The sequence below is a fragment of the Neovison vison genome, chromosome 2 (assembly GCF_020171115.1).
Source record: "Neovison vison isolate M4711 chromosome 2, ASM_NN_V1, whole genome shotgun sequence".
NCBI classification, from domain to species: Eukaryota; Metazoa; Chordata; class Mammalia; order Carnivora; family Mustelidae; genus Neogale; species Neogale vison.
Genome location: NC_058092.1, coordinates 4134829 through 4150798, shown reverse-complemented (window position 1 = coordinate 4150798; position 15970 = coordinate 4134829).

Here is a 15970-nt window from a genome sequence, read left to right as displayed (position 1 = left end):
TGGCAGAGAATGACCCCCTGGTCGTCTTCAGTGTACACTTGATGGTGACTTGAAGCCCTTTAACTTTTTTCTCTTTTCTCCTTTGATATTAAAAAGACAACTAGTGGGGCGCCTGGGTGGCTCAGTGGGTTAAAGCCTCTGCCTTTGGCTCAGGTCATGATCTCAGGGTCCTGGGATCAAGTTCCACATTGGGCTCTCTGCTCGGCGGGGAGCCTGCTTCCCTCTCTCTCTCTCTCTCTCTCTCTCTTTCTGCCTGCCTCTCCGTCTATTTGTGATATCTCACTGTCAAATAAATAAATAAAATCTTAAAAAAAAAAAAAGACAACGAGTTATCCTTTTGATTACTAGTTTTAGAGTTTGATAGATTGAATGTCGCGGTTAGCTAAATTAATTTTATTAAATGCTATGAGTCGTCAGACCGTGTGCCAGGGGCTGGGGAGATGATGGTGAGCAAGATAAAGGCCCATCTGTCTAGAATCTTGCTGATTATTGAGTGATAAGAACATGTAGACAGGAAATCGACAAGAAGATGGTGTGTGAAAATGCAGAGATGGTGGAGCAGAGATCATCCGTACGAGATCTCCCTCTCCTAACACCAGTCTCAGGGATTTTCTGAAGAAGTAACATCAGCTAAAGGATAAACTGAAGTCAGTGGGGTCAAAAGTGGGGGCGGGGGAGGAATGGGGAGTAGGGGTGGAAAGGTCGGTTCTGGAAGACAGGACAGCAGAGTTGGGACTGGGGTGGCGTGGCGGGGGTGCACCCAGTGGGTACACACGGACTGACCCAGGATGGCTGGGGTGGCAGGTGCAGTGGGGGGGGGAGGGGTGAGGAGCTGGTACAAGGTCAGTCCAAGAAGAGGCTACCAGAACATCTCACAGAACTCGCCTTTCATCCCCAGGGCCTTGAGAGTTTAAGCATCCTTAGCAAGGTAGGCAGAACCATCGGACTTGCATTTTATTTCTAAAATTTTTTTAATATTTTATTTTTTTATTAGACAGAGATCACAAGCAGGCGGAGAGGCAGGCAGAGAGAGAGGGGAAAGCAGGCTCCCTGCTGAGCAGAGAGCTGGATGCGGGGCTCGATCCCAGGACCCCGAGTTCATGACCCGAACTGAAGGCAGACACTTAACCAACTGAGTCACCAAGGCGCCCCTGACTTGCATTTTAGGAAAATCCTCTCTGATAGCAATTTGGTGAGTGGATTCAGGAAGTCTGAGGAGGAGAGAGCATGGCAAATAGGTCAATGAATCAGGAAGCCTCCTGCAATATCGGCCTTAAAACCGGCCTAGAGATAAAATGCAAAGACACCTACTCACGCGGGCATGTGTGCGCTCAGTTCTGCCTGTACGATAATAACATCTCCACTCTAAAATGTTCAGACAGCACGTAGGCAATGAGAGATAAGTCCTCCAGTTTTCAGCTGGTTCCAGCTGCGTTTCAGATTTTCCTAGGAGCACACACACACAGACGCACACACATCCCTGCACAGGTCTACATGGAAAAAGTCTTGAAAAGGTAGAAAATATGCAGTTTTGCAATTTTTTTTTCCAATTAATGCTCTATTTTGGACATTTTAAAAATGTCAATACAGGGCCGCTGGCTGGCTCAGTCGGTGGAGCACGTGCCTGTTGATCCAGGGTTGTGAGTTCGAGTTCCACCGTGGCTGCCAATATTACTAAAAATAAATAAATACATAAATAAACTTTAAAAAGATACTGAGATGTAAACATCTACCTCCTTCAGGGCGCCTGGGTGGCTCAGTCAGCTGAGCGTCTGACTCTGGATTTTGGCTCAGGTCGCGATCTCAGGGTCCGTGTCTAGCTCCACGCTCAGCAGGGGGTCTGGTTCTCCCTCTGCCCATCCCCCTGCTTGTTCTCTCTTTCTCACTCATTTGCTCTTTCAAATAAATAAATAAAAGTTAAGGGGCGCCTAGGTGGCTCAGTGGGTTGAGCCTCTGCCTTTGGCTCAGGTCATGATCCCAGGGTCCTGGGATCGAGCCCCGCATCAGGCTCTCTGCTCCGCACGGAGCCTGCTTCCTTCTCTCTCTCTGCCTCCTTGTGATCTCTCTCTGTCAAATAAGTAAATAAAAATTTAAAAAATTTAAAATTATTTGTAGGAAAAATTTGAGGCCCAGGCTGATCGAGGATTCTCATGTGCTTTGGCTGTATGCCTGCAGACCCTGCCAGTCTGGGATGACCTTAATCGAAATTCAAGTTGAAGGTTCCCCATATCTGGAACTTGGTTCTCCTAGCCTCATAAGGCCATTTACAAGTGAAGGTCAGTTCCCCAGCTCTCTTCTCAGAGTCCATAAGTAACCTGAGGGCAAGACCATCTGAGTTTACTTCCTTAGACCTCTTCTTCTGGGTTTTAGCTGGTTTGATGTTTTTAATATTAAATTTCTTTAAAAATACTTTATTTTAATAAAATTTTATTATTTATTTATTTATTATTTTATTTATATATTTGACAGAGAAAGAGCAGGAGTGGGGAGAGAGGCAGAGGAAGATGGAGAAGCAGACTCCTGACTGAGCAGGGAGGCTGACACAGGGCTTGATCCCGGGGCCCTGAGGTCATGATCTAAGATAGAGGCAGACACCCAACCATCTGAGCCACCCAGGTGCCCCTAAACTTTTTTTTTTTCAATCCAGCTTTTTTGATTGTTTCAAGTGAGAAGATCTGATTAATCTAATCCACTCTTGCAGGAAACAGAAGCCCCAGTGAATGATGTAAATAAATGTTCGAATCATTTAGCACGTTGTCTCTTTGTAGCTGTCGTTATATCCAAAGCTTTGGTGTGTTTTCAGAGGACAAGAAACTCAAGTTTGACTCCTAAGGAAGTCACACAGAAGCTTTCTGTGACCAGCTCAGGCACAGCGGTGTCAGCAAGTCCCCGAACACCCTAGGATCCCCACACGTCCTGAGTGCCTTCCACGTCACCCACAACCACTAAGTCAGATCAAGTCCATCCTCTGTTAAAAAAAAAAAAAACAGGTCCCACAGGGAGCCTGCGTGGCTCATTTGGTTGAGCGTCTGACTCTTAATTTGGGCTCAAGTCATGATCTCAGGGTTGTGAGATTGAGTCCCGAGTGGGACTTGGCATGGAGTCTGCTTGAGATTCTCATTCTCTCTCCCTCTCTCCCCCCCTCCTCACCTCCCCCTGCTCACACTCTCTATCTCCCTCTAAGATAAATAAATAAATAATCCTAACAACAGCGACCGCTCCCGTGGCTTCTGTCTCAGTCCGAATAAAAGGCTACGTCCTCGTCGGTGTTCACGGGACCTAGTCCCCACGACCCCTCCGACAGTCTCCTCCCTCTTGCTTACCTGGCTCTGGCCACGGGTCTTGCTACGCTTTCGAGGCTCCCTTGCTGGCGAGACTCACTCCTCCTGGCTTAACATGGAAAGTGCTGGGAATCCTGTCAGTCTGGAGTGGACTGGAGCCTGCTCGAACCATTTTTGCTTGAACCCAAGTTACGTCCTGCCCTTAGGGCCCTTGGCTTGCTGTCTTCTCAGCGTGAGACGCTCTTCTCCAATGGCTGCACGTCTACCTTGATCCGGTCGAGCCAGTCTCGGCTCAAAGTCACCTTCCTCAGAGAGGGAGAATGTGAAATGAGGCTCGTGTGCACACGCGCGCGCGCTCTCCCCCCTCTCTGTTACCTGCTTTATATTTCTTCACATTGCTTGAGATATGCATGAACAGGACCCAGGCAGAACATCTCCAGGCCTATATGGAAGGCTCTCGAGCTCCAGCCCCTGCTACAAAGCCAAGACAGCCTAAGGCCCAGCAGCTGCCCGGCCCAGAAATCGCCTCTATAGGCCGGGCTTACAGGCTGGCCCAGCATCCTGGGCTTGGGGAGAGGAGACATCCTTGGCCTCGATGGGCCAAATAGAAGACAAGGCCTGTCCAAGGCAGCCCGGGTCTCTGCTACGGATGTCCAAGGGGGCAGTAATGATCGTTTCTAACCATTGGGATTGGTGTTCCAACAATGGATATTTCTGAAATCACAGCTATCCTGGAAGTCTGGCCGGTCTTTTCTGTGGTTGGGAACCTGGCCCAGAAGCCTTTGTTCCTTGGACAGACTTGGCCCTTGAGAAAGCCCAGCCTCTCAGTCTGTCTGGCCAGGTTTAGAAGTCTGCGGTGGCCAGCAGCCCGCAGTGAGACTGGAATGTGGCCATACTGCCAGGGCCACAGACGGCCTGGCTAATTCAGGCGTCCAACTCCTCCTCTGCCCCCTCCCCAGGCTGGGAGATCCCTGGCACCCCGGCTGCCAGAGCTCCTGGGTCCAGCAGGGTCTCCGCTTCTCCCAGGGGTGGCCAGATCTGACCCCAGGCTGGGTGTCCCAAGCCTGCAGGCCATCCTCTGAGCGGGGGTCCTCATTGGAGGCCAGGGAGCCCTGCCACCTTGACCTTTGAGGATGAGCTGAAGCCCTGATGGGCCAAGCTTTGAGGCATTCCTGCGTTAGCCCCAGCAAGGGATGGTAGACTGTGAACTGATCTAAGTGCCTGCACCTGCTTTGGGCCAGGCCGGGCTGGGCCCTCCGTCTGGGAGAGAATGAAGCCAGTGGTTGATTCCAGGGGCTCCCAGTCTAGATGTAGCCCAGACTCCCCTGTACCAGTGCGATCCCGTGCCCCCGAGGCAGGACCAGAAGGCAGCCCAGCAGCTGGGGAACAGCACTGTCGACTCAGCGGGGAACCAGCGTGGGGGGTCTGAGCGGCCAAGTCCAGGAGCGGGGGGAGCCTTGCCCCGCAGGGGGTGGGAGCAGTGTTCTCGCTGTGACTGGATGCCACCGTCCACGGAGACCCTACCCTAACAGAGCCTGAGTGTGAAGGCCACTCTCCCGGATTAACTCCCCCGATGCCCACAGTGACCCCCTGAGACGGTGCTGGGAATTCCCTTCCTCGTGGCTGAGGGGACTGAGGCCCAGTGAGGCAATGCAACTTGCCCTCGGACGTAACTGCAGGGGCTGGGGCCTCCGATGGGGGGGGGGGCGACGGTGAGCAGGGGGGTCCCTAGGGAGCGGCGGCAGCCCGAGCCAGGCCAGAGCACTCTAGGCGCCGAGCTTAAAACGGCGTGGGCAGCCGGTCCCTGGCCAGCCCACCCCAGGATGTGCTTGTCCCCAGGCTGCAGTGGGCGGACAAGTGGGTGATAGCGGTTGGGCCCGATGCTGGACAGTGACCAGACCTCCCACTCCATCGCCTCTGGGGAGCCGCCTTGGTCTGAGGAGCCTGTCGTCTGTCTCCCCGACACTTGGGAGCCAAGGGAGGGACCCGCCTCCTTTGAGGCCTAGGCCAGTGGGCTCAAAGGACAGGGAGGCCTGTCCAGGCCCTGAAGTCCTCCCAGAGTCCCGAGGCAGGGATGCATCTGGGGAAGGAAGGGCCTCAGGACTCAAGTCACCTCAGACGGGTCCCCGTGGTGTGGCTCAGGACATGAAGCCGCAAGGGGCAGGAGGGGCTGTTAACTGGACGCTGGCCACATGTGGAACTTGAACGTCTTGGCCGCGGAGGGAGCCATGAGTGGCACGGAGCGTGGTGGGGAAACAGGTGACATGCCCCATCTACCTCCCGGCTGACCTGGGCCGTTCAGGTCCCCTGCCGAGCCTCAGCTTCTCGATCTGTAGAATGGGGGCAACGGTAACAGCACAGCAAGATCCCCGGGCCGAGTCCGGGAATTCCACTCGCAGGCCCTTGTCCAGAGCCGAGCGGGCATCTGTCCCTCCTGCAAGCCTAGCCTGGGGCCCGAGAAAGAGGAGGGAGAGGGTCTGCAGCCGACCAGGAGCCTCTGCCTCTGAGGGTCTGTGGGCGAACACCTGAGCGAGAGCCGCACAGGCCGTCCTGGCCCTGGCCACAGGGGCGCAGCCTCCCTCCGCGGCCGCAGCCTCCACGCCCGCCCGGTCATGGCTCACTTGCCCTCCCATCCTTGCGCTGGGACGGCGGCTTGGCAGGGGGCAGGGGGGCTGAGGATGAGCCAGAACCCGAGGCAGGTCCTGCCCGCCTCTGTGCCCGGCTCTGCCAACCTCTCCTGGGCCCTCCTGGGCCTGCACGGCCTCTCCCGTGCTGCGGTCCAGGCGCCGGCGAGGGCGGCATGTGCCGGCGTTCAGTGTCCCGCTGAGCTGCGGGCTGTGTCAAGGCGTTTGGGGAGAGGGCCCGGGCCCGAGGCCCAGTTGAGGCTCACGGGCCAGGCTGGCGGCTGGCCAGGTGGCTGTGGTCCAGCTGTCCGCCAGCGGCTCCCACGTACTCGGGCCCACCTAGGCCTGGGGCTTCAGGCGCACGTGGTCCGGCTCAGAAGGGCTCACTCTGCAGGGAAGGGTCTGTGCCACCCAGGCCAGGCCCCGCTGTGTCACCCCTCCTGCAGGTGCCGGCCTGCCCGACTGAGGGTACTGCCTCCCTGCCCGGAGCTGGCTGGTTTCCATTCCACCCTGCGGCCACCACCCCTCCACCCCCGCACCAGGCCACGGTCCTGGAGGGTCCACAGCCTGGGCCCCCAGCAGGGAGGGAGACTCTTCTCTCTACTCGGAGCTGGAGGCCTGGTGTCGGGGAGTGGGTGGTTGGTGGGATGCAACTCGCCTCAGGCCTGGCTGGTGGGGCAGACACAGAAAGCTGGGGGGCTGGGAGGTGGCTAGTGCCCGCCTCCCGGGTTATATAACGGGCCTCTGGCTGCCTGGCCGGGCTCATTCCTAACAGCCTCTGTAGCCCAACCTGAGAGCACTTACGTCCGACACAGCCCACAAGGCCGCTTCTCACGACGGCTGGGGGGCCTGGCTCCGCGTCCGGCCCCGCAGCTCCGGCTCTGTTCCCGGCCTCCTCCACCAACCCACACAGCTGGCACTCCTGGCCTGCCCTCGGGGTCCAGACAGGCCTCCCCAGATGCCAGAGGAGGAAGAAGGGATGTGGTTCCCTGCTCCCGAGGGGCTTCTGGGGCCACAGAACATCATAATGGACCTTGCCCGGGGAGGGGGAGAGGCAGGGCCCATTGACAGAAGGTAGGAAGCCCCCCCGAGCTTCCATTCCTGTGGGGCTCTGTGCCAGAATCCTTGCTCAGCCCTACGTGGGCAACATCTCATGGAGACAACACGGCAGGGGTCTCGTTCCTTAACCCATTGCACAGATGTAGAATCTCAGGAAGTGTTGTCCCTGGGGCGGCCCAGCTAGCAAGACAGAGGCAGCCCTCCCCGCTTAGGGAGTTACCCTCAGGGAGCGGCAGGGCCTGGCACAGTAGGAAAGGGGTCAGCGAGGGTGGCTGAGGGGGAGGGGGCATCTAGAGGGCCCAGGGACCCCCCAATTCCATTAGCTCAGGCAGAGAAGGTGACCCCAGGGCCAAGGTCTCTCTTGGCCATGGCTTTCGGGGAGGTGGCCAGGGAGGGCCAACGCCTGGCTCAAGCCACCTGCTCCCCTTCCTCTTTCATCCCCTTACTCAGCTTCTCGGGGTCCCACTTGGATCCTCACAGGGCACTTCCGCTCTCGAGGAAACAGCTGTGGTTTGCAGAGGGCTCAGCCCTTCCCCACACTCAAGGCCATGGCCAGGCACTGGATGGAGCAGCCCTGGGACCAGTGCCCCATCCCTCTGCCTGTCCTGGCGCCCGCCCCTGGCCAGTAGGAGGTCACAGTGGTGGGGACAAGGGGCAAACCTCTGGGTTCTCCCTGCCTGGGGCTGGGGCTCTCAGTCCCAAAGGGGCATCGTGAGAGGAGTGGGGGCCGTTGGTCTCTGGGCTGTCCTCAGGTTGTCCCATCCAGAGGTCCTGAGGTTCCAGCAGGCTGAGGCAGGAGACAAGGGCCCAAACTCGGGAGGACAGGCTTCCAGCAGGAGACTGCCCTGCCCCCCCAGGCCTTGGCTGCCTCTCTGAAACGTGCCGTCACCTTGTTGCGGAGGGCCAGGCCGGGCAGCCCACAGGTGAAAGGACAGCCGTCAGCTTCGCCGCCTCCCACCTGCCCCCTTCCAGTTCCGTGGGGCCCTGGGCCTCAGCTTCTCCACCCCTGTGGTGGGGACAGTGGCACCGGCCTCATGGGGCTGCTGTGAGGGCTCAAGGCTGTGGTTAGGAACAATGCTCAGCACGCTTTCAGCCCACAGTGAAGGCAGCTGCCATCACTCCCTGTCTACCCGGGGAGGGACATGGCGGCATGTGTCCCAGCTGTCTCAGAAGCAACAGCGAACCCCCCCACGTTTAGAAGCAGCGGGCTCTTGTCCAAGTTCCCCCCAGACTGAGTCAAAGGCCCAGGTGTGTCCACCTCTGCCGTGGATGCCGGCTGCCTCTCAGAGGTGGGGGCTGGTGCAGCGCCGGGAGCACTCTGGGGGCCCTCTCCCCAGCTTGGGGCTCCCTCATGCACCCCTGCTCCAGGAGGATGGAGGCAAGCTAGGGGTGGGGTCCTCTGGCCTGGACAGGAGGAGTGTGCGCGACTCCCCCGCAGGCGCCAGAGAGGACACCCGGCAGCAGGGCTCAGCGGCAGAAGCCAAGGCAGGGAGGTGGGAAGCAGGGGACACATCTGGGGACAGAGAAAACCTGGAGGATGAGGCTAAATGTGTCCTGAACAGCGGGAGAGTGAGGCCCAACCTCTCTGCAGCATCGGGGGCCAACGCAAGCAGCCCCCCTCCCCGGTGGGGCCTCTGTAGGGGAGACGTGCGGGGAGTGGGGACTCCTTGAGCTCACTGAGAGCTGAGGGTAAGAAGAAATCCAACCCCCTGACAGGCAGGGCTGCTTCTGAACCCATAACCAAGTGTGGCCCCTGCCAGGCGTGGACGCAGAAGGGTCTGGGGGCTCTGGGATCAGCCCCCCCTCTGCAGCCCGGGCCTCCGCTGTGGTGGCAGCCGGGGACAGACCATTTCACACCCCTGAGCCTGATCTGACACCCGATGCAGGCCACTTGCTTGTCAGCCCGAGCTGGGGTGCCCCCCACCTCCTGTGCACCGGGGCCTTGTGGGTGCCGGTGATCAATGACCAAGGGGCCCTGTTTGTCTGTTGCTGGCCCCTTGCCGGCGGGGGAGAAGGGTGGGCAGGCAGGCAAGCATATGGCTTGCATTACTGGAGCCGCCTCTTGGCACCTCAACCCTCAGCTGGGGGTGTGCAGACCGCCTGGACGGCCACCCCTGCCACCCTCTCACCAGACATAGCCCTGGAGGGACCCCCCCAAAAGCAGAGCCTCTGCCGCCACCTCCCCCTGCCTGAGACTTGTGCCTCTCTGTTGCCAGCCGTCTGGTTGGGGTGGGGAGCCCGCCAGCTGTGCCCCAGCTCGGCACCCCCCTCCCCTGCCCCGCGCAGGCCACCTCCTTGGCAGCCCTGACAGCCGGGGGAGCCATGGCAGGCTCAGACTGGGGAGGCCTGGCTCGGCTGCTCCTGCCTAGGAGGCCCGGCACGCTGGCCGTCCACCTCCGGTCGGGATTTCCGACGCTGCGCTCTGACCACTTGACTTTCTCTCCCAGGTGGGTTCAAATCCAAGTTCTGTTCGCTGATTCCCAGTCTCCTCCTCTGGGCCGTGGACTTTTAATCCCACCTCTGTGGGGAGAACCGAAATGACCAGGCAGGCCCCGCTTTCCTGGAGTGAGGGCAGAGGTCTCTCCCCAGGAGGGCGACCACAGGTTTCCATGTCCCTTTTCGACCCAGGTGAAAATGTGCAGGTTTTACAGGCTCCGAATGAATGGGCCGGGGACGTTCGTCTGCTGTGTAGCTGGGTTTTTACCCTGCTCGCCATTCTCCTTGTGTGCGGCTCTGTGTCCCCTAACGCCCCCCGCCTCCCTCCACCTCCTTGGCCCACCCACCCTTGAGCCCAGCTGTGCAGGGGCGGTACAGCTTCGTGCTGACACGGAAGCCTCCTTCCATGGGTTTGGCCTGACCCCAGCTCCGTGCATTGTGCTGCCCTTAGTGTGGGGGACAGACACCCAGTCCCAGGAGGGCGACAGGGGTGGGCGGGTAGCCTGGTGAACTGTGGCCAGCCCGGGGAGGGGAGAGGCCTTTGGAGAGAGCCCCGAGGGCAGATTTTGGGCCTCACTCCTGGCTTGGCTTGGCCAGCAGCTCCCGCCCCCTCAACCCCCGGACACCGCCTCCAGGCCTTTGCTTCTTGGAGCTGGGACGTGCCTCGGGCTTCCTGGGGAGGGGATCCAGTCAGGCAGCTGGAACAGCTCCGGGAGCCCTCTGATGGCACCCCCATGGGTGCTTCCACTCCTCATTGAGAAATCCTCCGGGGCCCGGCTAGAGCTGGGGGCTGGGGTCAGAGTTCAGGGGTGGGGGGCTGAAATTGCTCCTGGGGCAGCACATTTTTCTCCTCTGGAAATTTATCTTAGCAAAGAGACCACGGAACAATTGCACTCTTTTCCGGGCCTCAGCCGTCCCCAGACGGCCTGCCCATCCCCTTGGTGGGGGCTCCGAGGGGGCCGGGAAGTTGAAATTTGTAAAATGTCTGTAGGAGGGGAAGAAAGGCGCTTTGTGTGGGGCCGGGGCCCCGGCCATTGGTCAGCTCCAAGGCCCCCAGATGCTCCCAGAATGCTCCCCTCCCAGGGGAGGGCCGTGCCTGCCGGCCTGAGGCCAGCCCTAGGGTCCCTGCAGCACCTCCACAGCCCTTGTACCCGCTGTGTCCGGGCCTCGGGGACCCGGGTCCCCGGGGCCGCCCAGGCTCTGAACGCACGGGCCTGGCGGGGAGGCCCCCTCGGGCCTCAACATGTTTCTCTACTGGAGGAAGCGTGGCACCTACCAGCTGGAGGCCCTGCCTGGCGCCCTGGCCGAGCTGGAGCTGGGGGCCGTGGAGCGCTTCTCCTGGAGCTCCAGCCTGGACATCATCGAGGACCTCGGGGGTAGGTGCGGGCCCACTTCCCCAGGAGGGCTTTTGTGAGGCTCCAACGCCTGGGCCACTGGCCACCCCCTCACCCTGCGTGTGTTTCCGCTGGTCCTGTACTCAGTGGTGCTGTGGAGGCCGGGGCCCCTCCGAGCACTGCTGTTGGTGGAGGACAGGGGCCCGGGGACCCTGGGGACCAGAGGAGAGGCAAGGGCTGGCCCGGCAGTGTGGGTCCCCTGGCCTGCGCTTGGAGCAGGGCAGCCGGAGCAGAGGACAGCAGGGACGGGGCTGGCCGTCGAGCCTGGGCTCTCCGTCTCTCCTCTGCCTCCAAGATCAAGGCAAGGTAGCGGGATGAAACTTTCTGGAATGTTTGCGTCCAGGGCCCCAGGGCATGGGTCATGTCTCCTGTAACCCCACACGGATGAGGAACAGCAGCACAGAGAAGACGGAGGGTCTCAAGAGGCAGGACAGGTGGTGGCGGGCGCTGAGTCCGGGTGCCCACGCGGCCCTTTCCCTTCTCAGACGTCAGAGGTGAAGAGAACCCTATAAACGGGGTGATGACGTCAGGAGCGCCGTGGGGTGACGGAGGGGTGACCCATGTGGAGTAAGTACTCCCAGCGCTGTGTGGCCCAGATCGGGGCACCGTTGTCTGCTGTCGTCGTTGTCGTTGTGTTATCAGAGCTCAGCTAATCGGAGGTCCAGCAGAACACACAGCCTCAAGGCTGGCGACCCCAGACTGTCCGGTGTGGCCTGCAAAAGTTGGGCCTCTGCTCTGCTCTTTGCCTCATCTTGGGCCCCAGGCGCTGGCCTCCCCAGGCCATGGGCCCAGAGGCGTGGCCCCTCTCCCGAACGCAGCTTCCCAGCTCGGCGTGGGTCTTCTCGGACCTGTTCCTGCACCAGTGGGCAAGGGGAGTGCTGGGCAGGCATCAGCGACAGATGTCCCAGGTGCCATCAGCGTCCCTCCTGCTTCCAATCCCACCAGACAAAGTGGACGGGGAGATGTGGCTGCTTAGAGGGGAGGGGCAGGCACAGTGCCCACCTGGACCCCAGGAGCACCGGGCACCTTCCGGTGTGTGCAGCCGGCTGAGTCCACAGGATGGCGTAAGGAGGGGCCTGGGCTGCTGGGCAAGGGTGTGGAGCAGCGGTGGAGGGACAATGGCACAGGGCTGGCCGGTCTGCTGGCCGGCCCGCTGGTGGGGAAGTTCCCCTCTTCCTTCAGCCAGGCCCTGTTCTGGAACCAGAAGGTGGGCTGTGGGGAGGGTGCCCGAGGGGAGAGGCTGTGGGTGTCCCGGCTGCTGATGCGGCTTCACCTGTACTCCTGAGGCAGGGAAGGTGGCAGAGGTCCCCACAGGGCCAGAGATTTGCCTGAGGTCATTTCGACTGTCCCAGCCGCAGGCCAGGGAGGCCCCGTAGGGACCGCGTCCCCCCCTCCTCTTTGCTCTTGGTCTGGGTCATCCGAGGAGCCCCAGCTTGGCCGCTGTGCCTGGGATGCCCTCACCGGCCCGTGTGGCTCTGGGGCACGGTCTGTGGAGCCCGCCCACCCCCTGCCTTCCCTGGTACCCCCCGCCTCCGGGACGCAGCCGTCCGCTGCTCTGACCGTCCTCTTCCAGCTCGGAGGCCCCCCAGCGAACGTGTAGAGGGGACTTGCCGGGCGCCCAGGCTTTAGAAAGGCATCTTCAGGCCTCCCCTTTGAGGCAGGGATGATTCTTGGTGTCCCCTTGACACTAGAAGCAGGTTCCGGAGTGGGGGCACCCACATACACCCCTCCCACCCCCACACAAGGCCTGCCAGCAGCGTCCCCAGGGGCTCTGCACCCTGGCTGGGAGCGAGGCCCCGGCACACAGTGGGTTCTTGGCGGCGCGTGTGCAGGCATCGGAGTGAGCTGAGACGCGCTGGGTGGGGGAGCGGGCACGCAGCTGTCTGTGTGGGCTCTGTCCCCTGGCCCGGGCCCAGCAGGGTGGGTGGAGAGCCTGACAGCCCTGTGATGGGGGCAGGCCTCGCACACGGAGAGGGACTGGCCTGGGTGGGCATCTCGAACCCGCCTGGGCAGCCCGGCTCCTGTTTGTCTGCAGTCACTCTCGGGTCCTCCAAGGAGCCTTGGGAGGAAGCACGTGGTGGGCAAACGGGCAGGTGCCCGTAGCAGCCCCAGCCAGAGGAAGTGGCCGGCTGGCTCCAGGCCTGCATGTTCTGTCCAGATAGTTTCTCTGGCCCCAGAAAGGAATTCTGAATGTGCCTCCCACCCCTTCGGACAGAGCCTGAGGAGTGTGGGCCGGGCAGGGTAGCTGTTGGGGTTTCCAGGCCCTGGAAGAGGATGCCAGGGATGGTTCTGGGCCTCAGGCAGGGCCAGCATCCGAGGCCACAGTCCATGCTCCCTGCTCCAGCTGGGTCCCCGCTTGGCCACCACACCCCAAGATGTTTCATGGGGTTTTGGGAAGGGGACCACGTTTCTTTCCCAGGCCACCTGTGGTGCTCTGACCAGTGTCCAGGGTAGGGAGGGGCAAGCGGCTCCTGGGGCCAGCAGTCATTTGTCCCGGCCATGCCCTCTGGCTCTAGGCCAGGTTTGGGCCAGACCCCTACCATGGGCTACCCTGGCTGGGGGGCTGTACGCAGCTGGTGGCGGTTGCCCAAACAAGGACAGGCTCCTGGGAGGGCTGGGTCTTCGTGCAAGCGGGCATTTAAGGCCACAGCTGCTTCCTGGGAGGGGCAGCCTTTGCGTGGCCGGGCCTGGGTTTGGGAGGTGGTGGGCAGGAGAGGCTCTGCCTCCTCAGAGAAGCGTTCACTGAAGGGAGCTCGCAGTGAGGGGTTCCTAAGGAGTGAAAACAGAAGTGGTTTCTTGTACCCTGTGTCAGCGGAGGGCAGGGCGGGGGTGGGCGGCAGAGACGGGGGACACTTCCCTGACAACGGGGTGGGGGGGATGAATTCTGTGTGTCAGGTGCCGTGGGAGCACCCCAGGGCAGTGTTGCCCAAAGGTTAGGAGCACAGACTTGGAGCTGTCACTCACACACCTGCGTCACCTCAGGCAAGTCCCCCAGTCCTCTGAACCTGTTTGTACACTTGGCAAACGAAGACCCCTCCCTCTCCGTTGATTAGAACAGAGCTATCCAATATCCGTCCTTAATGTTTCCTAGTAGCCACCTAAAAAACAAAACAAAGATTAAAAACCAGCCAACGAAATGCATTTGAATAACCTTTGCCTTCAACGCAATGCATTCCAAACATCCCCACCCCCACGCGTCATCAACAGGGAAAACCGTCAAGGAGGTTTTACGTTCTTTTCCCCCACAAAGCGTTTGGGATCCATGTATTTCACACGCACCGCACACCTGGGTTTGCACTAGCCTCACTGTAGGTGCCCGGGAGCCCCAGGGGACGTGGCTGCCACTTGGGGTTAGGTCACACTGCAGGGGGCTGGACCAGGTCTGGGAAGCAGAGAGTCCTGACCAGGCCAGAGCTGCGTACCAGATGCTGTTCCCTAAGCTGTCACGTGGGGAGCACAGGACGGTGGGATCCCATCCCAGGACAGTAGCATCAAGGAGGGAGAGAGTCCTCTGGAATTTGGGTATGTGAAGGCAGAGAGGCCTTGGAGAATGGGTAGGATGTTAGGAGGCTGTGACGCGAGGATGTGGCAGGGGGTAGAGGAACAGGCCCAGGGAGGGCTGGGCTGGGGTAGAAGCTCAGCTCCCTCCTGGTGAGGTGACAGACCGTGGTAGGGACTGTGGGGTGGGGGGCCGCCAAGGGCACACACAGCTTCGGAACTGGAGCCATCCGGAATATGGGTCCGGAGCTGCCTGCCTTCTCTGGTTTGTCCGTGGAAGCCAGAAATCTGGATTTTTATGTGAAATCTGACTTTTCGAAGTTGGCAACCGATTCAAATTCTTTTAAAGCGCTGTGCTTGGCCAAACAAAACATGTGTGCCGGCCGGCTTCTGCCCAGGCGCCCTGTCAGCCAGTTGTGGTAGAGATCGTGTTGGGAGAGAAGCAAGAGCAGCATCCCATGACTAAGACAGGAGCGGGGTGGGGGTGGGGGGCGCCGGCGGTCGGCTTGTCTGCCGGCCCCAGGGGCCCTGGCTTTCCACGATGGGGGGAGCTGGAGGAGCTAGGAGGGCAGTGGGCCTGTCTCAGACCACAGGGAGGCAGCCTCTGGCATCATGGGCATGGGGGACAAGTTCAGGGCTCCTGGTCTGCCTGAAGTTGGCCTTGGGATTTGCAGGCACACACCCACTCAGGATGACTCAAGTCGGACGGGTACCAGGAAGCGGGGACCCTGGGGGAAGCCAAGGGCAGGCAGTGGAGCCGGGCCCCCAGGAGCTGTCCCATAGTCACAGAACCACTTTCCCCCTCCCTCTCTGCTCTGGCATCCCCTCATTCTTGGTCTTCAACAATCACGGGGCTCTGTGGGCTCAGACTGACTTTCCATGATCGCAGGGCCCCACAGGTATTGCCTGTCTCATTTCAAATTCTCAAGAGAGCAAATCTCATTGAATGGGCTGGGCCAGGTGGCCACCTCTGGCCTGATAATCTATGCCCAGGGTACCATGTTACCTGGTACACCATTCCCCTGGACCAGGCCCACCCTTCCCACAGGCTGTAACTGAGGGGCGCTTGCCTGGAGAAGAGATCATGACGGCCCGTGGCAGGGAGGACCTATACTCAAACCTGAGCCACCCCAGCCCCCAGAATTCCCTCTCAGGGGACCCTCACTGATCTTCCTGTGTCTGGAGTCTCTAGGAGAAAGAACCACACCCACGGGCCCCAGAAAGTTACAGCTTTATTTATTTATTTATTTTTAAAAAAGATTTTATTTATTTATTTGACAGAGATCGATCACGAGTAGGCAGAGAGGCAGGCAGAGAGAGAGGAGGAAGCAGGCTCCCTGCTGAGCAGAGAGCCTGATGCGGGGCTCGATCCCAGGATCCTGAGATCATGACCTGAGCCGAAGGCAGAGGCTTAACCCACTGAGCCACCCAGGCACCCCAGAAAGTTACAGCTTTAGCACAGAGAAAGCTAGACCCCGGGTGAGCGAGGGTCAAGCAGACCAGAGAGGGGGTCTCAAAAGCAGATCGAACATCTCCACGGAGCTGAAACTGGGGGGGTCAGAGGCCAGAGAGCTCAGCCAGGCAGAACCCCAGCTGCTGGAAGAAGCAGGACAAAGGACTCCGGAACCACAAGCCAACAACGCTATGGTTGCTGCAGAGGGAGCGGGCCCTGCAGAGG